This window comes from Bidens hawaiensis, unplaced genomic scaffold (assembly GCF_021521415.1).
Source record: "Bidens hawaiensis isolate Kalapana, Puna unplaced genomic scaffold, B.hawaiensis_p1.1 tig00003022_1, whole genome shotgun sequence".
Lineage (NCBI taxonomy): Eukaryota > Viridiplantae > Streptophyta > Magnoliopsida > Asterales > Asteraceae > Bidens > Bidens hawaiensis.
This window is the reverse complement of record NW_027491163.1, coordinates 2,574,263-2,586,952: the sequence shown is the minus strand read 5'-3', so window position 1 is coordinate 2,586,952 and position 12,690 is coordinate 2,574,263.

Here is a 12,690-nt window from a genome sequence, read left to right as displayed (position 1 = left end):
ATTACTTGCTAATCAAGGGTTTCCCCTTGGGTGTATATAAATACATGGAAGAGATTAATTAACATCATAAGAAAAAACCTAACTCTCACATTAAGTAATTCGTGACCCCTATATCTCTCCGTAATTCGGTTTCCTTAAGAACCCTATCCCCATCACTAATATACATCCTAAAGGTGAACTCGACCAAGCTGACAATCATGTCGTCTACATCCTTCTCCGGACGGTTACTACTTCCCTTACTGTAACAGGTATGTTTTACTTATGGGTTTATCATAAAATTCATGTTTTTTATTACATACGTGAAGAATTGATCAACAGGTGGTATCAGAGCGATGTTGATTAATCAGTTCTTTATGTTTTCCCTAAATCTGGATCTAAACCGGAAAACATGAAACTAAAATCTGATAAACCCGAATTCTGTTTTCTTATTTTATTGTCATTAAATTCTTATGAACTTATTGAAATCTGGTTATATATAAACTGTTTAAAAACAATGTTATAACCAATTTCACATTAAAAACCTATTAAAAACTTTATGGTTTTTTGGTGGTGTTCTTCGTGTTCATCATGAGTTTTTCGAAAAAATATTACATATTTTGGTTAAAATTCGGATTATGATTGTGTTTTTCCAAAAATAATTGAATAAACAAATCTTCAAAGATTTTAAATTTTGAATAATTATGGAATCTATAAATTTCAAAATTAAAACGAAATCTTGAAGATAAAATTAATCTCTAAAGAATTTGAACCAAAATATGTTTACCCTAAATAATTTGATTTAGGTACCACCGAAATCTTGGTTAAAACCGAGAACTCATAATTTCTGATATCTCATTAAAACCAAAAACCCAAATAAAACCGAAAACTCATGTGTTAACAAAGAACTCATAATTTCCGAGATCTCATAAAACCGAAGACACAATAAAAACCGAAAACGCATGTGTTAACAGAGAACTCATAATTTCTGAGATCTCATAACACCGAAAACACAATAAAAACCGAAAATTCAAGTGTTTACAGAGAACTCATAATTTCCGAGATCTCATAAAACCGAAAACACGAAAAATGTTTTGTAAGACACTTAAAATATAAAAATATATTGATTAATTTTACAAAACATAGAAAGGATTAAACTTGAATAAATTGTTGATGTAAACTTCTGCCCAAAGGTGATGCATTACATCGAACATATCATTCAAGTCTTAATACAAGCCGTGTTAGTTTCGCTAAACATGATTTAAATGTATCACTTATGCCCAAAGGTGATGAGTTACATTTAAATAAAGGAAAACTAACTCGTGCATAATTAAAATGGTTGTCTCACTTCTGCCCAAAGGTGATGTGTTACAATTGTTTTGCACATATACTTAAATAAATTTTAATTCTGCCCAAAGGTGATTTATTTTTTATTTAAGTAGAACTTTAATTTAAGTTGTCTATTAGTTTGATGTTAATAATAGACATATCACATCTTCAATAAAATATAATGATCCTCACAATTAATGATCCTTCATTAATCTAATGATCATTTAAATTAATCTATCTTACTTTAATATCTCATTACATTGCTCACTATAATTTTCTTCCTAGAAATTACTCTCATTCAAATCATCCACTCTAATTTCAAACCCAATATGTTTGCTTCATAAAGAGTTTCATTAACTTTTAGCTCTTTTCATTTTTTATTATTCCTCAAGACATGACCATCCAATTGCTCCTTCTTATAATAGTAATAAAGAAGAAACCTAGAGCATGATAAATGAGATGAGTCAAACATAATGTTTCTTATGATAATTAATAAAGTCATGCTATCAAATAGAGTTATTCTAGATTTAGTTTTCCCTAAAACTAACCTAATATCTAGAAAATAATCAAAATAACTCCTAAGATGCATGCATTTCTTCTAAATTCTAACTATAAGGTTAAATGGCATTATTGAATACATCATAATGTACAATATCATGACATGACCCATAAAATTAAGGGCTTACACATGAAAATAAGTATAATTTTTCCAGTACATTACACTAAATTTTTCAATAGTATAATTTGATGCCTTAAGAATCAACTATAACACTCAGAAGTACCAAAGGAAAATGAGTGTGTTGATCAGCAACATATGTACAAGAAAAGAAATATCTAGTACTGGAAAATAAGATGTTATTCCACTCACTACCACTAAAACCTAAAAGAGGACAATTCTAAGGTTCATAGACAAATACAAGTATAACTTCTAGTTTTAAGTTCTTTAAAGAGAAGGCTCATTGCAAATATATGTCATTATACTAGACATAAGCAACGTGATTTTCCATAATTTAAAAGAACTTTTAGCTAAAATCAGTAGTCACATATTCATGATATTTAGGTCTACTAATTCTATATTCCAATTAACACATAATAGGTTGATTCTAGTTCTTTATATGTTTTTTTACCAAAAATCAACAAATAACTAACATGAGTGTTGGTGAAAAAAAAAATTAAATGTTCAAGTTATCATAAACCATAATAAACTGTTCTAGTTATGCTTTAGGATACCTTATAAATTCTGGTGTTTAATCAGAATTTAGTATCAATACTTAAGCTGCGTTATGACAGTTGTGAGGTTTGCATAGCCAACATAAAGTCACTCTTACATTAAATTCTCATCTTACTTGTTATCAATATTTGGATAGAAACATTTATAAGATAGAACTAGATGATACTATATACTTTCACAACTCTTGTTATCAATTTTTTTAACAAAAGACAAATGAAACCTATAAATGTCATCCATTAAAACCAAAACTTTATGAGAAATCATGACATGGTTGATGAGGATGATTTTTCATATAATCTCATTCTAAGTGATTTTAAAATCATGTGTTGGATGCCATAAACATTACTAGGCTTAAGGAATAAGTATGGGTCCACCCAAAGTTATATTTCACTGACATTCGTGGAACTTATTTCAAATGGAATATTCAGACATAAGTTATCATTTTACGACTATTTACTTGTATCTAATCTGACTTCTATGGTTCCCGGTCTTAAAGAGATCCATTCATATATAACTAACATGCTTTCTTCTAAATATGTCCCTAAGTTTCTTATGACATATGGACGTTAAGGAAATCAAACCAAGTCTAGTATATGAATGAAATGTTCCTACGTCACGTATATCATTGAAACTTCTCATGTAGCTTTCAAAGAGATTCGAAGATCAGTGGGAGCATTAAGTATCTTAATCATAACTTGTAAGATTAGCAAGAGGTGGGGGTGAAAACTTGATATTAACTCAATTACACCTCTTGTACAAGACATTGCTCCAACACAAAATTGTTTCATCATAACTTATCTCCTTAGAATTCAACAATACTCTTACAAAAGTTTCATTGGTACTTAAATATGGGCATAATCAGATTTCTTATCATAACTAAAGTAATCCTCAAAATAAGAGAAACTACAACGACTAGTTTCTCCATTAGAATCTACTGGTATTTAAATATTGACCCTAAGCATGCCAATTTCCTAAAGGTTTCTAAGGTCAATGGAGCAGTAAAAGTCATTAAAATGACTTATCATAAGTACAAGAGGCGGGGGGAAAGAGTCATTAAATTTTACTCCAAATTTAACCCCGATTACACCTCTTGTACACTATACTGCACCAACTCGTATACATTTAGAATCCTGAAAATGATAGCAACCTAAACAAGAGCTAATCCATAAAACCGAAACTTCTAATAAACCCAATAATTAACTCAGGAGGTCATCTAGTTAACTTTGATGATTATATAACCTCCTTAACTAAAGTTGAAATGGATGATGAAAAGTTTACTGATCCTACATCTTCTAATTAAATCATTAATATTAATCAACCTTCTAAATGGAATAAAGCAATTATTAGCAATCCAAATTAAATTCTATAGTCAGAATAACGTTTGGGTTTTGGTTGAATCACCTAAGAGTGTTCATAACTAAACTAAATCATAATATAAACGTTAAGACACTAAGAAGCACGATTGATTATTAAATGTTATATTCAAGAGGGAATAAATCATCAAAGAATCTTTCCCATATTACAAAAGATTTCTTTGAGGATCATCATTGTTGTTCAAGTAGCTTATAATATTTAAGAGCTACATTACATGAACATTTAAACAACTTTTCCTAACAACTGGCTTGCATATTTATATGTTCATAAAGCAACTTGAAGTTCTAAACTGAAGGTCAAAGAACATTTAGTCTGTAAGTCAATAAAATCCATTGATGGGTTAATGCAAGCATCAAAATGTGATGAAACCTTTATACAATATTTTTATCAACAGCTAAGTGGATCAATGTACCTACCTCAAGATGAGTGGGAGCAACTAAAAACAAACTTGTCCTTATATAGATGACATTCTTTTGACAAGCATATGTTACATAAGTCTAAGTATTGTTTATTCGTACTTTGATCTCAAGAGATATCTCTTACGTGATAGATATCATAACATACTAAGATAGACCCGAAGGGACATTATTTTTGTTCTATAAGTATTAACTTAAAAGGGTCCTTGTACATGTAACACACAATAATGCTCTCCTTTAGAGGATAATAGGATCACTGAGATTATTTTCTTGTGCTTCATTAAGTAGAAGCCTTACATAGGTACAAGTCTATACTCGTTCAGATATTACTCGAATTGCAACACACTAGATCTGTCTAGATTAATGCGAAGCATCTAAAAGAGTATTGAAATATCTTTAAAGGAAACAAGGGACTATAATTTAAAAGAATAAGTGAGAATTCAAACCGGTTGATTACTCTAAACTTCGTCATATTCAAAAATAAGAAAATGTAATTTTCGGGATATATTCTTATGTCAGAAGATAATCTATCTCATAGAGGAGTCATAATGAACTGATAACAACAATTTAAATTTTAACGACATAATATGTTGATTAAATCTCAATGCAATTGTCAATAAATGTTGTTGAAAATTTATCACTGGACTCATAAGTTAATTAACTCCATATAAATTATATATTGAAGACTTATTGTGATAAAGTCAGCTACCATGTTTTCTCAAACAGTAACAGTTCAAAAGGTGCTGCATTAAATTTCGATATGAAATAAGTTATTCGTTTATGAACGAATTGAGGAAACTAAATTCTCATATCAGATACATTTATGATATGCTTAAGGATCCTATAACTAAAGGTCTATTACCCATAAGTCTTATGAAAGCGCTTAGAATAAAGACGGGATTATTTATGACCTTGTATAATAGTATATCGTTATATGAATGACCAATTATTATTGACTAATTATTAATTTTTCTCATTGGTTTTGATTTCGCATGTTTCTTAATATGTTATGCATGCGTAATGACATATAGATAAATTAATATACAAATCAAATATCTGAAGGCTTACTTTTAAAATTTTGATCATAATCACTTAGGTTTTAAACAAGGACTGCAGTATGATTAATGGGGGTCTTGAGCTGATGTTTAATTTAATGACTGTATTTCTCTGCTCCAGATTGAGTTTAAAGCTAAAATGAGTGTTAAAATCTGCAGACTAATCTAACGCTCATAATAAATAATTATTCGGCCAAGTGGGAGAATGTAAGAATAAATATATGGATATATATATTTATGTATGGCCATCATTATCATTTATATAATAATAGATCAAAATAATTAAATTATACCTTATTATTATATTAGCTAGGTAATTGTTGATGGACCATATTACCATTACTTGCTAATCAAGGGTTTCCCCTTGGGTGTATATAAATACATGGAAGAGATTAATTAACATCATAAGAAAAAACCTAACTCTCACATTAAGTAATTCGTGACCCATATATCTCTCCATAATTCGGTTTCCTCAAGAACCCTAATCCCCATCACTAATATACATCCTAAAGGGGAACTCGACCAAGCTGACAATCATGTCGTCAACGTCCTTCTCCGGATGGTTACTACTTCCCCTACTGTAACAGGTATGTTTTATTTATGGGTTTATCATAACATTCATGTTTTTTATTACATACGTGAAGAACTGATCAACACACCAATCCATGGCAAAATCTCAAGCACACCGATCAGGAAACCAAGGTTGACGTCATTGATGTGCTGACAAAAGTGGGTGGGGAAATATTGATGTGCCGACAAAAGGCTTATATACTATTGTCAAATTATTTAGAGTTAAGTGTCATTTTGGTACCTGTGGTTTGACCAACTATGCAACTTTAGTATCTATACTTTATTTTATGCAAATGACTACCCCAGTTTCAAAAAACTTGCATTTTTAGTACTTTTTTTGAACTCTGTCTATTTTATCAGTTAAGTCAAGGATACTTTGGTAATTTTGTAATTTTCTTAATTTTTTTCTTTTCTTTTAAATGCCTTCCCCCCTTTTAAATGCCGGCGACATTCACCCCCACCGGAAGTCCACTGCTGGAAACTACTTCAGCTCGTCAGCGAACGCACCAGGTTTGCCGGAAATGTTCGTGAACTTCATCGTCGTCGTCGCTTCGTACTGAACCATCATAAGCCTAATCCGTCGCTGCTTGTTCTTCTCCACCGTTGTTGGATACTGTGGCGGAACCCTAGCCGCCATCATCATCGTCATCGCCGCCAATTGAGCCAGTAGCAGCAACGGAGATAATCTGGTGGTTCAATTGTCAGATACTGTGTCGGATACTGTTAATTGAACCACCATGGTCGTTCTTCTCCACCATTGTCGGATACTGTGTCGGATACCAGGTTTGTCGTCGCCGCTGCTACTGGCTCAATTGGCGGCGATGACGATGACGATGACGGTGATGATGGCGGTGATGATGGCGGCCAGGGTTCCGCCACAGTATCCAACAACGGTGGAGAATAACGAGCAGCGACGGATTAGGCTTATGACGGTTTAGTACGAAGCGATCACGGCGATGGAGTTCACGTACATTTCCGGCAAACCTGGTGCGTTCACTGACGAGCTGAAGTAGTTTCCGGCAGTGGACTTCCGATGGGGGTGAATGTCACCGGCATTTAAAAGGGGGGAAGGTATTTAAAATAAAAGAAAAAAATTAAGAAAATTACAAAATTACCAAAGTACAATTGAATTAACTGACAAAATAGACGGAGTTAAAAAAAGTACTAAAAATGCAAGTTTTTTTAAACTAGGGTAGTCATTTGCATAAAATAAAGTATAGGTACTAAAGTTGCATAGTTGGTCAAATCATAGGTACCAAAATGGCACTTAACTCAATTATTTAACTAAGGAAAAATTCCCAAAACAAGTATTTGTGAAAACAAATTTCTAGTTTTAGATACCATTTGCAAAAAAATTCCAGGAATAGATATTATAAATTAGTCGTGACAAGTAGTTTGTAGAAAACAATTAGAACTTGCCATGTGTCCTTAAACTAACCGTAATGAGCACGTTCACTAGTCATTTACTCGTAATGACTAAATAAGTTTCATGCCTCGTAATCAACGCCCATGAGTAATTTATAAGTCCTTTGGTCGCGACGAGTAGATTATAAGGTTAAACTAGTCGCGACAACTACTAATAAACTACTCGTGTATGGAATGTAAACCGGGTAAGCTGATCGTCACGGCTAAAGGACTTATGAATTACTCGTAGGCATTGACTACGAGGCATGAAACTTATTTACTCGTGACGAGTAAATGATTAGTGAACGTGCTCGTTACGGTTTGTTTAAGAACACACGGTAAGTTTTAATTGGTTCTACAAACTACTCATCACGACTAGTTTATAATACTTATTTCTGGAATTTTTTACAAATGATACCTAAAACTAGAAATTTGTTTTCACAAATACTTATTTTGGGAATTTTTCCTTTAATTAATTATTTGGTTTTTAAAGAAACTGTTATTTTTTATTTTATTTTTTTCACATCATTTCTAGAACCATTCAGCCATCCCTGGAACAAAATTATCCCCTCGTCGGAAATCGGAATTATAATCTTAGCAACATTTATGTTATGGCTACATTAATTTGTTTGTAAGGTTGTTGTTTCGGTGGATAGGATGAGGAACCTAAGTTTACTTCCTTAGAAAGAAAAGTGCAGATGTGGTTAATCAGGAAAAAAAAACTGAGGTAAATAATTGAAGTGAGGAAGACGAAGCGTTCGCCGTTCAATATTAACATGTAGAGGGAATTTAATATGCAAAAAGATGTTAAGAACTTTTATGCGAAAAAAATAAAAGTATATTGATTTTTTATAATATTTACTCAATTCTTGATGGAAACTCTTTGAAATATGTAAAATATGATTTTATTTAAAAGAGTTAAAGTGTAAAAAACATAATAAGAAAAAAATGATAAAAATTATTATGTTTTTTTTCTTATTGTTATTACTACTACTAAAGTTTAAGTAAAAATGTATAAATATAAAGTAGATTAAATAATAATTTATCTAAAATATGTCAAGTTTATTAGAGAAAGTTTTCTTTAAATAAGAGGACATCCCAATGGCAATAGTTAAGGGTACAACCAAAATGTTAAAAATCTTATTTATTTTAAAAAATAAATAAGAGAAATTTTCTAAAAAGAAAAAAGGAATAATAGGTGAAAATGATGATCTTGTTATGTGCATTTCAGAAATAATATTTTAATAATAAAAAATAAAAGAAATAAAAGGTGATTGGTGATGACATGCCATTTCTAGCCTAACTTTAATGCTATTTTTGTTTGTAAGTGCATAGATTCTTTAGAAACTGCAACACCTGTATGTATAAGATTCGATTTAAGAGTTACGTTGCGAAATTTGGTTTTATTTGTCGAAATTCAAACACATAAAAACATGATTTCAACTTTATACAGTGTCAATCTTAACTCAATGTGCATTACCAACTTTCAAAAGAAAGCATTGTAGCTTATCATAAGACCATGCGTCCTTAAAACTAAACACATCTGAATATTTTGTGTCATGTGACGTCTAGTTAGCTATTGAATATTTTATAAAAAAGTGAGTGTAGTGGGAAAATGCCCTTAAAACGCCTCTCCCTACCCCTCTCTCACAAAACCCTCAAAATGTGAGCCATCACAACGTTATGTACATGACGCTGCACACCAAAACGCCACCCATAATGCCTGGGGGGTTTCTATCACACCCCAATCTAATGGCGGAACATGTCTGGATGCGACAATATTTGTATCATAGCTCAAAAACATTAGAAAAACAATAAGTGACAATATCAAAATTTATTCATTCATTAAAATTGTACACAAATAATTTAAAGAGAAAAAAGAACATACAACAATTGTACTATATTTATTTATTATTCTAAATTCCAAACTAACGTATCTATTTCAATTCACTTGATATATCAGCATGCATTATGCGTAAAAATAATTTATCAACAACACATGTTGAGCGAGTAACCATGGTTGTTAATAATAATAATAATGAGAAATAAAAACAATTCCTTGCGCTAGTGAATAGCATCAATTAACATAAACAAATAGATGTGTCTTTTCAACATGCCACTAAATTTCGGACATGTTTACTCGGATAGGTTCACAACCAATAAGTGTGCTAGATTCGGACATGTCTACTCGAACGGCACATGATTATGCTATGAGGATGATGATGAGAATACCAACCAACCATAAAAGTAGTATACACATAAATCATATAGCAATAAACAATTAATCGAACAACATCACAACCACGCATATAATGGAATTGTGTTTGAGTGAAATAATATAATAATAGTAGTTTTTATTACACATAATGCCCCCCCCCCCCCAAAACAAAATAGAGAAAAGGGGGATGTGATTACTCACCTGGAATGAGGAATACGGTAACAAGTAGAAGATTAAAGCGAAATCAGTTGGTCCTGCAAGAAATCCCAACAATATGTCCTAAACCATTTTATAATCTTTTGGATTTTTTACAATTTTGTGATGTTTGAATTAATAATTCGTGATTCGATATTTCAACTTTTTCACTCTCCTTAAAGATGGTTTTACGTGACGGGTATGCAGTAACTGGAAGAGGGACACACTTGTTTTTCGAACCCTTGACATCAAGGTTTATAAACCTAAGGATTAAGCAATGCGTAAATCCCAATCAGTCGCGACACGCGTTGCTTACCTGGAGGGTTCAAAAAGAGTGCCGAAACTTATTAAGCCGAAGCATACCACATCAAATGTCATACGAACCACCACTTTAAGTCGTCAAACGTGACCATTTTTCTTTGTGAATAGAAAATGGTTGCACTCCTACTCTTAAAACCACCACTTTAAGTCGTCAGGCGTGACCATTTTCAATTCGATTTCCTAGTTCGTATTAAGTGGCTATTGGATATTTCAATTTTAAACTTGTTTATGAATTTTTTTTTCTTTTTTTCTCTCTTAAGGTGACTTGATTGTTATTGGAATACGAAAACCCATGGTGGTTCATGGATACTCCAACGACACTCTGGCACCATATGAATTTTATTGTCAAAATAATTTACTTAATTCAAAATTCATATTTATGTTTCCGCGGCTCCTAGACATTTTCCGCTTCGTAGCATGTCTTTGTGAATTCCTCGTCGCAGCTGCTAGAAACTCAAACCATAGAATGACCGCTCAGATCACTAAGCAACCGACTGCTATGCTTCCGGGAATGGTGGGTCAAATGCACCAAACCATTGCTTCCAACTCGAACTTGGCCTATTCGGGTTCGAGCTCCAACTCTTACCGCTATAAGACTTTCACCGATGCAAAGCCTCCTAGGTTCGATGCTCTAATGGTGCCCTACTGCAATGGTACCAAAGTATGGAGAGTAAATTTCTCCATATTGAATGTCGCGAAGAAGACACGCTGTGCTTCAAGTGTTTTCGACAAAATAACCTAACTTGGTGGGTGCAAGAAAAATCCTCTCGTGGTGCTGATGTAGCCATGGCCTTTCCACGAAAAGAACTCAAAGAAATCATGACCACAGAGTTCTGTCCACCCAATAAACTCATGAATGAGGTGGAATTTTAGAATCTCAAGCAAGAGGGTGGTGATGTTGCTTACACTGCCCGCCTCAACGAGCTTAGTGTTTTGGTACCTGATGTGCGTGCGATGTATAGAAAAATATGAAAATTTTGTTAAGTTTTTCAAAAGGTTTATTTCACATAATGTCGAGTTTCAAGTTATACAAATGATTTTTAGCTTAACTAAACATCACACAGATAGGCAAGTGTACCCATCGCATATGTAAAATAGTATCGGTAAGAACCAAGTATCGATCCACGGACACACTTTTTTTTTATCTTTAATACTAAATCGTTGTATTTATTTTACCCAGAAGTAAACATCATAGTTTGACAAGTAAATTTTAAAAGAAATTTAAAAGCATAAATTAAAGACAATATTTTTGGGTTTTTATATTATTTACAGAGATGATCAAGGATAAATGTGTATCATATTGGTAAAAACTCCTCTTAACTTAGTTTAACAATTAATTGGTAAACATGTGATATATGCTTGCTATGGTAATTAAATGTGGAAATAACACCTTATTTCTAAGTCATGTTGTTCCATGATAATTAAAGAAAGAGATATGCATAACTCCATGACCTCCACTAAAGCATCATTTTATGTAAGAAAGTGTTTTATATTAAGTATTTATAAGATAACTTACTTTAAAGATAAGACAACCCCTTAAATTACTAAGTGGAATGTCCTTAATATTTTAGAAAAATATTATATTTGTAGTATACTTAAATACCAATTAAGATTAGTTAAGTTGTAAATGATTAACATTGGATTACCAAGTATTAACCCACTCAACCCTTGGACAATTATAGAAATCATGTAATAACCATCCAAGAGTTGATTAAAATATGTTATGTTGCACACTCACTTGACAAGTAATTAACTGATTTTAGTGGATGAATATCAACAATCCGTTTTCACAATTACTACTAATACTTAAATTGATACATGTTTATATTAGGATTCATGTTAAGTAAACAAGCCCTTACAAGAATGGCAGTTCCACGGTTTATCATCAAGCTCGGTACTTGATGTCTCTTTTAAAGATTTATAGTTTATCAACCAAGACATCACAAGAGTGGTAATTTCTTGGCTTATCGTCAAGCTCGACATTTGGTGTCTCTTTTAAGATGCATATCTTTATTAACCAAGGCCTCACAAGAGTGGCCGTTCCCCGGCCTATCGTCAAGCTCGGCACTTGGTGTAAATTTTAAGACTATTTTAACATTCCTCGTCAAATGATAATTACAACACAACCTTTACTTTTTACAAATCAATCACATGTTTAACCAATATTATTAAATTCTAATTAAGAAACAAATATCATCAAATTAATAGATACAAACATCATCAAATTAGAATAATCTAACCAATTTGGATAACTAATATTTGATGCTAATGACTTCTTTCAAGAGCTTAATCTCCTTGATCTTCAAAGGTTGGATGGATGGATAATTTCCATATTAATGGTGGTGAAAGGATGTGGGTGAAGTGGATTTAATGTTATTGAAGCTGTGTAGAATGTGGAAGATGAGCATTCAATTTATAGGCTGATATGGGAGCTCAACATGGCCCGTGCTGAGTTGGGCACAGTCATGTTGATCAATTTATCATATTATATTTAATGCTCGCTATCAGATGATAGAGCAGGAGAGAGAACACAGCCGTTTTGACCTTTGAACACGATTGTGGTGAGTCCAGAAGAGTCCAAATTTGTCTTTTCTCTTATAC